Source organism: Pipra filicauda, unplaced genomic scaffold (assembly GCF_003945595.2).
Source record: "Pipra filicauda isolate LSUMZ 115617 unplaced genomic scaffold, ASM394559v2 scaffold916_size52146_pilon, whole genome shotgun sequence".
Lineage (NCBI taxonomy): Eukaryota > Metazoa > Chordata > Aves > Passeriformes > Pipridae > Pipra > Pipra filicauda.
Genome location: NW_024105105.1, coordinates 1 through 13,392, shown reverse-complemented (window position 1 = coordinate 13,392; position 13,392 = coordinate 1). Strand labels below are relative to the sequence as shown.

At 50.1% G+C, this 13,392-nt stretch overlaps 1 pseudogene; it reads right to left on the bottom strand.

The window, feature by feature from the left end:
• Positions 1 to 4,887: 4,887 nt before the first annotated feature.
• On the bottom strand, positions 4,888 to 5,861 carry LOC120325284 (annotated as a pseudogene).
• Positions 5,862 to 13,392: the final 7,531 nt, after the last annotated feature.

Sequence of the window (13,392 nt, the reverse complement as noted above, 5' to 3'; positions counted from 1 at the left end):
ATCTTGATGCTGAGTGTCTGCTCAGGAGATCCACACTGACCCTGGATGATCAACATTTCTCCTCACCCCCCAACCTCACCAGTTCTGACATGGCCCATCTTGGACTGACAGCTGATGCAGCTCCAAACACGCTGTGGGACCCATTAAAACACAGAAAAACAAATTATTTTCATTCCTTTAATTGTCTTCAAGTCTTCAAGACTTCTACAGCTAATTGGAGTTGTTTTGTAATTTAGCTAAGGAGGAAGATTTTAAAGTGGATATTACGAAAAAATATATATTTTTTGATGAAAAGAAATGATTTCCAAAGATCTTTGGGATGCAAGAGGGTCAGGGCAGAAAGGATTTTGATCCAAAGACAAAGGGGGCAAAAGAGATTAGTAGCACTTAATCATTGACCAGTTGAGCAGTTTTCAAGCAATTTAATAGCATTTACTACAATTTTAACAGTGACTGAATTATAGATTCCCAAGAACAACATTCCCACCACAGTCAATTCACACCCACACCCAGGCAGAGATGTGTGGACACATCAAGAACTGGCTGTGGAAAGGTCCCTCTCCCAAATTCTCCTTGTTGTCAGGGAAACACTCCCCCAAATCCCTTTTTTTTCCCCATCAGACAAGGGTCACAGCTGGAGGAGTGTTTGTTGAGGGGGATCAGAATTGTCCTGGGCATCAGTGAGGGTCTTTGGAGTGTCACAAACTGGAGGGTTCTCGAGCTGGGAGAGGCTGCCAGAGGTGTCCCACTGAGAGGGAGGTGCTGGGGAGCTGCCAGGGCCTCCCTCAGCCCCGCTGGGTGTGGGCTCCCAAGGGGACTGGCTTTAGTGATCTGCTGAATTTCCATCCTGGTGTCAGGAATGACTGGAGTTTCCACAGTATTTGGGAATTGTATCCAAACTGTTCCATTTGGGCCACAATTCAGGAAGTGAATATTCCAAGGCTTTCATGGGATGACTGATTATCCTATGTTCCCCAACTGTTCCACTCCGAATTGTTCCCACATTGATCATCCAGCAGCACTTGGACCAGTCCAGGGACACTTCATTGCTCACCTGCTTTGGTCAAGGCTTGTCAGGAGCTCCTGAGATCATACCTATAAGAAGGATGGGGACAGAGTTCGTTGTAATAAGACAAGTGATAATGGTTTTCAACTAAAAAAGAGCAGATTTGAACTAGATGTGAGGAAGAAATTTTTTACACTGAGGGTGGTGAAACACTGGCACAGGTTGCCCAGAGAAATCATAGATGACTCACCCTTGGAAACATTCAAGGTTGGGTTAGAAAGGGCTGTGAGCAACCTGATCTAGTTGAACGTGAACCTGTTCACTGTAGGGGGATTGGACTAGTTGGTGTATAAAGGTCTCATCTGATTCAAACTATTTAGGATTCTGTAGTTCTTTCCTACTGGAGCCAAGGCTGACAAGGATCCCACAGGTTTCAGACCCAGCTGAGCATCCCCTTTGATGGCCCAGCTGGCAGCTCTGCTAAAAAGCTGCTGCAGAGAACCTTCAGACCTAAAGGAGCTTTTGTGCTGGGCTGAGCTGTGGCTCTCAGGGCTGGGGGGTTGGCTTTTGGCTGCCAGGTCCCCACCAAGGCTTTCTCACGCCTCCTTCTTCTCCACTCCCCTTGGTGCCTGCAGGGTTGTTTCTCCCCCATTTCTCTCACTCCTCTCTGGGTTACAGCACCCTGGATTTTATCCTTTCTCCAAAGGGTTATCACACAGGGGCCTCTGGAATTGCTTTTTGGCTCAGCTTTGGGCACTGGCTGGTCCATTTTGGAGCCACCTGAAACTGGCTCTCTCTGACACAGAGTCAACTCTTGATCTCCTCTTCCCTAAGGGAAACCTGCAGCCCCCTCCCTGCTACCAAACCTGATCCACAGGGTCATTCAAGTGCCCAGGAATAGAGGAGGTCATTGAGCCCATTATTCCTCAGGCTGGTTAAACAAGACTTTGTCCTCTTCCTGTCCCTGACTGCAGGTTCTTTGTGTCAGAGCAGAGCTGTGCTGGACCTCAGCTGTGCTTTGCTCCAGAGCCTGCTGGGGTGGGGGCAGATGGCAATGGAAGAGTTGGGTTGGACTGGATGATCTTTGTGGGTCCCTTCCACCTCAGCATATTCTGTCATTCTGTGTTTGTTTGGGTTTGGTTTGGTTGGGTTTGGTCTTTTTCCCTCCTTTTGATTTTCCTTTCCTCTGACCCATGAGTTTTTTCTTCATTGTCTTGGGCCTTGCTGGGCACCTGATGGCAGGACAAGTTTATCCAACTCAGTCATCTTGACCACATTTTTTGTCCAAGTCACCATTAACTAGAGGAGGTTTCTCACAGACTTGCTGCAACTTGGCCTCATCCACAAAGGAGTGGAAAGTGCATTTCATCCCATCACCCAGAGACATAATAAAGATCTTCCATAGGAATGGTCAAGGGCTGGTCCCTGATGGATGTCACCTGGGAGTTGCTGCCAAGAGGACTTTGTGCCATGACTTTTGACCCTCATCAGTCATTCAACTTCCCACTCACCACATGTTTCACTTGTCCAGTCCAGCTGTCACCAGTCTGGCTCTAAGAGACCACAGCAGACCATGTCAAAGGCCTTGATAAAGTCTGGGCACACAACATCCCCTTCTTTTCCCTCCCACAGGGGTTCTGCAATCCCTGCCTTGTCCTTCCCATGCCTGGCAATGGCTGCAGGAGGACTTGCCCTATCCCCTTCCCTGCTGAACCTGAGCAGTCTGGAACTCTGCCAACCCTCCTTGCTGCCCTGTTTGCAGACTGGTTCCATGTCTGCCTTTGCCAAGGCCCCAGGAAGCTCTGGGCTGGCTCTGGCCTTTCCAAGGGTTTGGGAGAGGTCTCCCAGTGACACTGCCCAGCCTTCTCAATATCCCTGACACCAAAACCTTTTCTATTATCCCACAGTTCCAGTTTAGTGCTCAGGACACAACACATATTCTCATGGTTCTTCAGGAGAAAATTAAAAGTGGTTTCATTATAGAGGTCAACTGGTGGAGCAGCCCAGTCTGGTCTGGCCCCACAGCAGTGCCCAGCCCAGGGTGCTGCAGAGCTCTGGGCACTCCCCCCACAGCCCCAGCCCCTCTGAAGGGCACAGCAACTCCTGGGGCACAGAGGGGAGTCTCAGCATCCCCATCAGCTCAGGGGCTGGACACTCAGCATGGCAGGAGGAAATGGAGGTCAGGGAAACTGCAGGAGCCCTGGTGTCACCTCCAGGAGATGCCCAGCACAGCCTGACTGTGCCCCTCAGTGCCAGCCCCTCTGCCCAGCCCAGCCCAGAGTCCTGGCCCAGGGACAGAGCAGCCTGTCCCCAGGGGGGCTGCAGAGAGAGGTGTCTCTGTGTCAGGGATTCCTCTCTGCAGGCCCAGAAATGCTCCCTTGCTCTTCTCCAGGGACATCCCTTTGCCCAGGTCAGTGTGTCCAGGCTGCCTTGGCCAGTTGCAGATCCCAGCCTGGGATCCCTGCAGGGCCCTGAGCTGGAGGTGCTGCTCTGCACAGGGAGGGGCTGTGGCACCCTGGGCTGACCCTGCACTGGCCATGCTGGTCAGGGTGGGGAGCAGACCCAGCAGGATGGGGATCACTCCTCTCCACCCTCTGCCATAGTCCTGGAAGGCTCAGTAGCCAAGAACAAGGCTGGGCAGGACCATGGGCTGTTTCCAATGGCACAAAGGGCAGGGCAGGGCTCCACTCCATGCAGCCTGTGAGCTGGAGAGTTCTTCAGGACACCCTCCTGGAAAGCCCACCCCTGGCTCTGGTACAGCCCTCCCTGAACTGGGGAGGCACAAGGGGAGTTCACTGTGGGTGAGGCAGGTCACTCCCCAGAGTCCTTTCTCTGTTCCTGCTGCGGCCCCTGGGGTTGCAGAACTCTCCTTTACCAGTTCACAGGCACATTTAGTACTTGATCTCTGGTAAATCTACCCTGGGCAGGATTCTGCTCCAGGGCTCCATTCCCTGCTGACTGGATGGGACGGGCTGTCCCTGCAGATCCTCTGTGCTCTCCTGCACTTCCTGAGTTCCTACAGACAAGTCCTCACCTCCATCAGAGCCCTCACAAGCTGCAGAGCCCCAGGCAGGTGACTTGGAGACCATTTGCCACTGGCCACCAGCACAGAACATCTGACCCAGCCCTCAGTCCCTCAAGTACCCCAGTGAGTCGCTTCTCTCACTGCAGGGACTGAATGGGGAAACAAGCAAAGCAATGAGACTTTGCAGAGTCTATTCCTTGGCCTTGTTCTTTACACCAACCTTTCAAAAAGAACAAAGTCTTCAGGAACTGCCCAGGGGGATCCCCTTTCCTGATGGAAATGATGTCAAGGAGCCCAGCTCTGCCCCAGCAGTGCCCAGGGCCTGTCCCTGCCCATGGTCACAGGACTGACACAGAGCAGGGACTGAGGTGCCAGAGCACTCAGGCCTTGGGCAAGGAGCAGAAAGGAGAGGGAGGCAGTGGAAAAAGAGCATCTCTGAGAAGGCCAAGAGCTGCTGCTCCCTGGCAGTGCTCCTGTACCAGGACTCTTTACCCCTTCTCCTCTGCACACAGGCACTGCCCTCCAGCTTCAGGGAAGTTGTTGAAGAGAGAATCTGGAAAAAAGAATTCAAATCCTTTATTCTACTCAGAGATTGTGATTCCTCATGTACAGAATAACAAAATCAGGATGTTTGACAAAGAAATTGCTGCAGAAACTTTTATTTTCGTTAAATGCACACAGAGAATGATCCCTCATTTACACAACTGTGGGTCAAAACAAAGAGTTAGAGAGTGAATTAGATATGAGATGAAGAATAAATTTCTGTGTCAACAACATTTAAAGAGGAAAAAATGTAGGAAACGGCCCCCACCACCACCCTCAAAAGCTTTAGAAAGCAGGCTGGGCCAGTAAATGGTTACACACTGAATGTTGTGCAGAAGAAAAGAGGCAGGTTATTGCTCTTGAAAAGCATCCAGTCATCATTTTTCTCAGGGCATCCTTGAGCTCCTGGTTCTTCAGGCTATAGATGAGGGGGTTCAGTGCTGGAGGTAATACTGAATACAGAACTGACAGGGCCAGGTCCAGGGATGGAGAGGAGATGGAGGGGGGCTTCAGGTGGGCAAATGCGCCAGTGCTGACAAAGATTGAGACCACAGCCAGGTGAGGGAGGCAGGTGGAAAAGGCTTTGTGCCGTCCCTGCTGAGAGGGGATCCTCAGCACAGCCCTGAAGATCTGCACATAGGAGAAAACAATGAAAATGAAACAACCAAACACTAAACAGACACTAACCACAATGAGCCCAAGTTCCCTGAGGTAGCCTGAGTGTGAGCAGGAGAGCTTGAGGATGTGTGGGAGTTCACAGAAGAACTGGCCCAGGGCATTGCCCTGGCACAGGGGCAGGGAAAATGTACTGGCTGTGTGCAGCAGAGAATAGAGAAACCCAGTGGCCCAGGCAGCTGCTGCCATGTGGGCACAAGCTCTGCTGCCCAGGAGGGTCCCGTAGTGCAGGGGTTTGCAGATGGCAACGTAGCGGTCGTAGCACATGATGGTGAGGAGGAAATACTCTGCTGAGATGAAGAAATAAAAGAAAAAGGCCTGTGCAGCACATCCTGTGTAGGAGATGGTTGTGGTGTCCCAGAGGGAGTTGTGCATGGCTTTGGGGACAGTGGTGCAGATGCAGCCCAGGTCTGTGAGGGAGAGGTTGAGCAGGAAGAAGCCCATGGGGGTGTGCAGGTGGTGGTCCCAGGCTACGGCGCTGAGGATGAGGCCGTTGGCCAGGAGGGCAGCCAGGGAGATGGCCAGGAAGAGCCAGAAGTGCAGGAGCTGCAGCTCCCGCCTGTCTGCGAATGCCAGGAGGAGGAACTGGGGCATGGAGCTGCTGTTGGACATTTGCTGCCTCTGGGTTTTTGTTTCCAACACAGGAGAAGAAGACAGTAAGAGGACAGTTAGCGTGGACTTATCTAAACAAAGTCAAAGCTGTATTCTACAGACACTCCCCATGTCACACACAGACAGCCTTTTGATTTCCTAGGAGATCTTCCTTCAGCTCCAGTGCTGGGTCCCTACTCAACAGCATTTTCACTGTTTTAGCATCATTGTGCTTCTGTACAGGGGTTTCACATAACAAGGAGATGTTCAGGGACAGGTTTCCAACCTGGAGGGAAATTCACAGCTTGGAAGGAAACCTCAGGGAGACAGCCAAGTGTCCTTATGATGGCATTTGATTTAAGCAGACTCAGCTCCTTCCCCAGCACCACAGGCTGCACTGGTAGGGGTCATATTCCGTTTGCAGGCGCAAAAATGACAGCTCAGACTTGTCCTGATGGGTCTAGCAGAGGTGATGCTGGTGCTGCCCACAGGCAGAGCAGTGGCTCAAAGCACATTAGGAAGCTCAGATAAACCTACTGAGCACTCACAGTTCAAATGTCTCAGGGACTTGTCAAAATTAATACTTTCTTAATGATTTATCCCTCCCATTCCTCAAGAGTAGGAAACTGGAAACACAATCTCAGGAAATTTCTTTAACCTTATAAAGATCTTCATCTTGGAAATATTCTGAGAGGGAGCTGAAGCTCTGAGCATGTCCTCCTCCTCTGCACTCCAGATAGTCTCAGAGTTGCACTTACAGAATCTGTAGTTGGTGGGCAGTGCCAGCTTTACCAGACGCCTCCAAAAGCTGCAGTCCCATTGCCCTGCATGAACAGACTTCCTGTGCCAAGATCTGTTAAAATTCTCCCCCAGTGAGGTCTCAGCATCATTCTACGTCTGACAGCCTTTAACTTCTCTCTGTCTCACTCCACTGCCCCTGGTGCTGCAGGCAGTGCCCTCAGCCCTGCTGGGCTGTGCAGAGGAGCTGCTCACCAGCAGAGCTGTCTCTTGGAAGCTCTTCTTGCTTGCCAGGACCTGCCTGTGTGCCAGGAGCCTGGCCCAGCTCAGCAGCACAGCAACAGCCCCAGGCATTTAATGACCCTCAAGGGAGTTTGATGTTGTTTACATGAGACTCAGTCCCTGACAGTGAGTTCAAACAACTTCTCAGGAAGTCAAACTGAGATTGAAACACTGAAGTTTCTTGCAGTGCTAATGAGTCTCACTAAGGAACACAACTGAGAACGTGTCCCCAGGTTCCAGTTAGAGCAGAAAACTGCAGACAGTGATGACAAGGATGGACAAGCAAGGGAAAGGTGGCTCTGATGCTGAGGAAACCTGGATGTGTTTCCTTAATCCAAAGGGCCAAGCCCTGACCCCCAGCCCCTGGGAAGGCAGATCCTGTCCCTGCCTCATTCCTCAGGGCTCTTCCTGGGGCACTGGGATGTGGGATGTGCAATGCCAAGGGCAGGACCATGGGGTGGCACCTGCCAGGCTGCTGAGCAGGGACAAGGAGGCCATGAGGCCCCAGGGCTGCAAGGGGCACTCCCCTCCTCCTGGCATCAGGGGCACAGACAGCAGCCCTGGCCAAAGGCCTGCAGAAGGTGGCTCTGTCAGGGCCTTTCAGCTTCTCCCCATCCCTGTCTCCTCTCCAGCCCAGGCTGTCCTACGGTGTCCATGCCCTGCCCCTTTCCCTGCAGGCTGTCGTCATCCCCCCGGCTGCCCCACCTGGCTGGCACCTTCCTGCACTGACATCTCTGCGTCCTCCCTGGCTCTTCCTGCACACACAAAGCCTTGGGCTCATCCAGACTCCTTCTGGGTGATGTGTTACACCACAGCACTGCCCTTTGAGTGAAATTTCTTTCTCCTTGTTTCCAGCCTGGACCTCCCAGGCTGCACTTGCCATTAATTCTTTCTTTCCAGTGCTCTTTTCTGCTACGACAAAAGCATCCACCCTCTCTGAAGTGACTCTTCAAGCACTCCCAGGGTTCTTCTCTGCTGTCCTCTGCCTGCACACCACTGAACCCACCACTCCTTTGCCCCGTAGAGTAGTTATATGTTTGAGACCTCCAAACCCCTTCGTGGGACATCTCTGAGCACTCTCCAAGGTGTCTGCAGATGAAAACATGGTCTAAGATAGTCACAGAGATACGTTTTACCAAGGGCTGTAGTGGCAGAACACAGGGCAATGACTTTGAACTGAAATAGGGGAGCTTTCTATCGGATAAAATGAAGAAATACTTACCAGTGGGGCTGGCAAGAACTGCAACAGAAGAGGATGTCCCATCCCTGGATTTGTCCAAGGTCAGGAACTTTGAGCAGCCTCAATTAGTGAAGATGTCACTCTCCATGTCCAGGGACTTGGACCACATGAGCTTTTATATCTCTTCCAGCCAAACCATTCTTGATTCTTTGAGTCCCAAGCTCTTTCTCCAAAGAATTTCTGTTGCTAGGACAAGAATTACCATGTTTTTGGAGAAACCATTGTAAACCCAAAAGGTAAAAAATCAATTCAAATAAAGTTCCAACATCTCTGTGTGAAAGTTTCACCAATTGGGTCAATGGCAGAGCCTCCCAGGATGACCTTGCCAGTTGAAGATGGGGGATTCTGTTTGGGGTGTGAGTCTTATGATGGGCACCAAGAAAGCACATTTGGGGACTGTGCAAGACTTGTGGTGGGATCTCTAGGGAAGAATCAAAGGAAGGGAAATGGTGGTATCACAGTGGCTTTTCAAGGAACAGGTATGAGAAAACAGAGAGAAAAGGGATGAAAAAGCTGGTCATGGTAAACAGGAGGATGCTCAAACACTTCCCAGGCCATGCCCTGACACTGATCCCCACAGCCTGTCCCGTTTTCTTAAGAACTCCATTGCCAAGAAGTTTCTGTGGGGAGGGACCTCTCTGCTCCTGGCACAGATTGTGGCCCAAGTTGCAGCCACTGCAGCAGGAGCCACAAATAGTCAGATCTTGTGTTCTTTGGGGGGCCAGACTCTGCCCAGACTGGGGTGTGTGTGTGTTGGAAGCACAAAAGAGTGAAGCAAATGCAAAGCTAAACACCCAATGTAGGCTGACTTTGTCCCTAAGTGGGGGCTGAGAATTGGACCCAACATGTGCAGGGACAGATGGAGGGGTTTGTCCCCCTGGCCCTGCCCAGAAGGGACACCTTTCAGGAAGGGTTGTGGCCTTGGCTGTGCTGAGGGTTGCCCCGGGCAATGCAGCTTGGGATTGCAGTGGCACTGTCAGGGCTCTGCAGAGCTCCTGGCAGTTCCTGCATTTGTCCCCAGCAATGCCAGAGACCTGCAGGGGTTGCAGTCAATCACTTGTGCTCTTTGGGACCCCGACTGGCTCTGCTGAATGGGAGCAGGCCTGGAGTTCCCAGACTGTTCCTGCATCCAGGGTCGGGCCTGCAGTGACGTTTGTGCAGCATTAAATTGGGGCAGTGGCAGGATGGCCATGGATCCATTCCTGCAGAAACACAATGGTGCTCCATCCCAGGCAGGGATAGAATGGGCCCACACATTTTGGAAGGAGAAGAACCAGGGAGTTTTGTCCCTGTGGAATCCCATGGAAACAAAGGAACCCTGGGACGTGGTGGAACCTCCTGGAATAAAGGGGACACTGTGACCCTGCAGCACCTCATGGAACCAAAGGGAGTCTGGGATGTGGCAGGGCCTGATGGAAACAAAGGAATCTCATGGGAACAAAGGGATCCTGGGACACTGCCAAAACTCAGGGAGACAAGGGAACTCTGGGATATGGTGGAATCTCCTGGAATCCAGGGGCCATTGGAATACACTGGGGCCTCCTGGAACCAAAGGGAACATGGGACACTGCAGAACCTCATGGAATCAAAAGGACCCTGGGACTTTGTGGAACATCAGGGAATGAAGGGGCAAATGTGACATCCCAGAACCTTTTGGAATCAAAGGGAACCAACAAGACATTGCGGAATCTCATGGAATCAAGGGTCCATTGTGACATTGTGGAACCTCACGGAATCAAGGGGCCATTATGATTCTGCAAGGCCTTCTGGAGTCAAAGGGACCATTGTGACACTGGGGAACCTCATGGAATCAAGGGTCCACGGTGGCAGTGGGGAAAATGATGGAATCAGTGGGCCATTGTGACACTGCAGGGCCTTATGGAGCCCAAGAATGCTGGGAAACAGTGCAACCTCTTGGAATCAAGGAGCCATTGTAACACTGCGGAGCCTCAGGGAATAAGGGATCCAATCTTTGCCTCAGATTTTGTCAACAAATTAAATTTAAGGAATTACAGAAGTGTGATTGAACCACTTTTATCCCACACGTTTTAATGATTGGCCAATTGAGAATATTTATATAAAAAGAATCATTTATTCTTACAAATGATCAGACAAAAGATCTAAATCAGCCATTATTGAAACAATTATATTAAAGCTAGCCAAAAGAAATAATTATTACATAGAGATCTGATGTAACTCACCCACACCAATGGTCATGGGGAGATTTCTTTTGCTCAGCCTTGAGGAGTGTCCTTGGAGGGCGTCCCCACCCAAGGCAGGAATCTCCACACATCTTCCCCAAGAAGGGCTGTGTTAGAAGAACCTGCCTGGATGAAAGGGGACTGGACTTCTTTGGTAGGAAGGGATTGACTGCTCCTCACAAATGTACAGGCCAGTGAGCAGCTTCTCTGTCCCATCCAACTTCCAAAAGCAGGATGTGTGTTTGGAGTTGGGTGAACCAGGCTGGTTTGAGCATCATTCAACACCAAAACCATTCCCATGGCACCACTGGTAACTCTCAGATCTCACAGACAGCTTGCATGAGAGCTGGCACTGTTGGCATTGTCTGATGGGATTTTAGGCCTTATCAGGGTAGGCCCTCCTGCCACCCGGGCAGAGAGGTTGGCTGTGAAAGTCCATCCTGGAGATGCACAGGCAGCCAAGAGTTGGGCTCCTGAGTGACATCCAACAATGGACAGGGGGATGGGACTGACAAGATTAAAGTATCTCCGGTAGATCTGACCACTCCTTGGGCCTGGCCATCCACACAGATGTTTACCCAGTGAACAGATACTACAGAGGATGTTTGATAACGTTTCTGTAGCCCCAGAATATTGGAATAAATGAAAATTTACTCTGCACAACGCAGAAATTCATTAACTTTCTCTTTTCCTCCCTCTGCGGATCAAGGGAACTTGTGACTTCAGTGTGTGACTCACTGTGTGCAAAGGGCAAATATGGACAGAATCCGGGGCAGGGAGTGTTGGGGGGATCTTGGGGTCTGTGCTTGACACAGAAGGTGTTTGCCATTGGTCTAAGACTACTGCAGAACATGGACTTCAGTGAAGGCAGAATGGACTTAATATACAGCAGGGGAAGGACTTTTGGTTTTTATTGAGTTGTTGCCTTCCTCTGGTTTTGTTTGCTGGCAATAAATGAACATCCCTCTGTGTCTCGGGCAGCTCTTTCTCCAAGCCAGGCAGGTGGGAGTTGGTGCCAAGGAGCTGAAACCTGCAGGTCCAGCCTTGAGTGGAGGAAGCTCAGATTTGCCCAAGGCTGCTTTGAGTCCCAGGGCTTTGATGAGAGAATGGTGGGGTGGGGATAGGGATAAAGTCTAATGGATTGTCAGACATAAAGGGTCCTAATTTTCTTATCTATTCAGACTGAATTAGGAGGTGCCCAGGATCACTATCAAATGGAGATTGCTGATATCAATGTAAAAAGAGGAAAAAAGTAAACAGGGCACAAAAAAGACATCTTTTCTCATGGTTTTAGTAATACAATATATTGACTTGGAATACACTTCTGAGATCTGTCTAATTAACCACAAAAGAATTGAAGACTTACAAGTAAATTATTCCCAGGGGCTTGTCTTGTTAAGATGCCATCTCTGAGAAGAGAGTATGGAGGAATGAGCAGACAAGGAGACCATCCCTGGGGGCTGGGGAAGCAGGAACTCAGAGTCACTGGTTACGGGTGGCAAAAGGACTGTGGAATGTGGAGTATTAGTTCGTTTGAATACTTGCCCGGAATAAAGACAAGTACAACAGACTTCTAAACATTAAAAAAAAAAAAAAAAAAAAAAAAAAAAAAAAAAATCTTTTTTTGCAGTGAGAATAAAAAAAACTACTAGCAAAGAAAAACCTACTTTATTGGTTGGCATTCATACAATACTAGAGACAGCTTTTATTACAGTATTAGCTAGTAAAAAAAAGAGTTAAAGGGAAACCAAAAAAGGATATAAAACATTTGCTTTCTCAGTTGCTTCCTGTCAATAACCTGTGCTTACCCACACAGACAGGCCAGGGCTGCCAGGATCTGCAGCAGCTGGTCGGTGCCCGTGCTTAGCGGGCGTCCCCGCGGAGCAACACAGTCTCCATGGCAGGATGAGGATCGCTCACCCCAGCAGTCCTGACACCCCATTTTATCAGCTCCACATTACACCACGTAGGGCCAGTACCCAGTATAAGGTGATGCCTGAGTGGCAGCCAAACCCCGCCTGTTCATCACCTGATAGCAACAGTCTGTGCATGCCCTGCTGTAGGGCAAGGGGCGAGTGACCCCTGCCCACAGAATCTTCCTCCCATCATCATCTTTCTCACCCCTATGGACGACCTCTACCATTGTGTTTCAAGGGTAGATGTACCTATCTTGCAATATGTAGCAAAACCAAGGAAGAACTCAGCTCTGATAATAGGGGATATCAAGCTGACTTGCTAAAAAGCACAATGGACCTTACAATTAACCTGTGCCATGAAGTTACATTGTACCATACTCTGGCTGGTTTCACATCCTAATATGATTCCGTTCTAACGCATCTATGCTCCATTGATCATCTAATTCAAAAGTACCCCCGTTACATGGCACCTTTTGTCTGGCAGGAATCTTCATTTGGATTCAATTTTTCAGGAGGTGGGACAAGCCATTGTAGTACAGTGCTGAAAAAAGGGAACAGCAGCTCTTTCCACCAGGAAAAAATGTTGAATCTTTGGTTTCAGGACCAGTGGTTGGTTGGCAGGCCTTGGAACACTTTTGGTGTGTAAGCAAGTTTTAGTTTTTTTGTGGTGTTTTTGTGACCTTTTGTATGGGCAGTGAATCGTAGTTTGGATCAAATTTTTTCCAAGAGCTGAGGGACAGCCATTGCTAGTGAGGCCTGAAAAAATGGAAACAGCGGCATCTTCCACCAAGGAAAAACAAGTCTGGGAGTGAAGCTTTGGCTTCACGTGGAGTTGTTGAGGCAGCCTGGGCACTTCCTGGTGCCAGCAAGCTGTTTCTGTGGTGGCACCTTTTGTCTGGCAGGAATCTTCATTTAGAGTAAATTTTCCAGGAGGAGGGACAGGCCATTGCAGAGCCAGGCTGAAAAAAGGGAACAGCAGCTCTTTCCACCAGGAAAAAAGTCTGGAAGATTTGGTTTTGAGGTGGAGTTGTTGGGATAGTCTGGGCACTTCTTGGGCAACAAGAGTTTTCTGTGGTGGCACCTTTTGTCTAGGAGGAATCTTGATTTGGATTCAAAATTCCAGGAGGTGGGACCGGCCATTGGAGTGCAGGCCTGAAAAAAGGGAACAGCAGCTC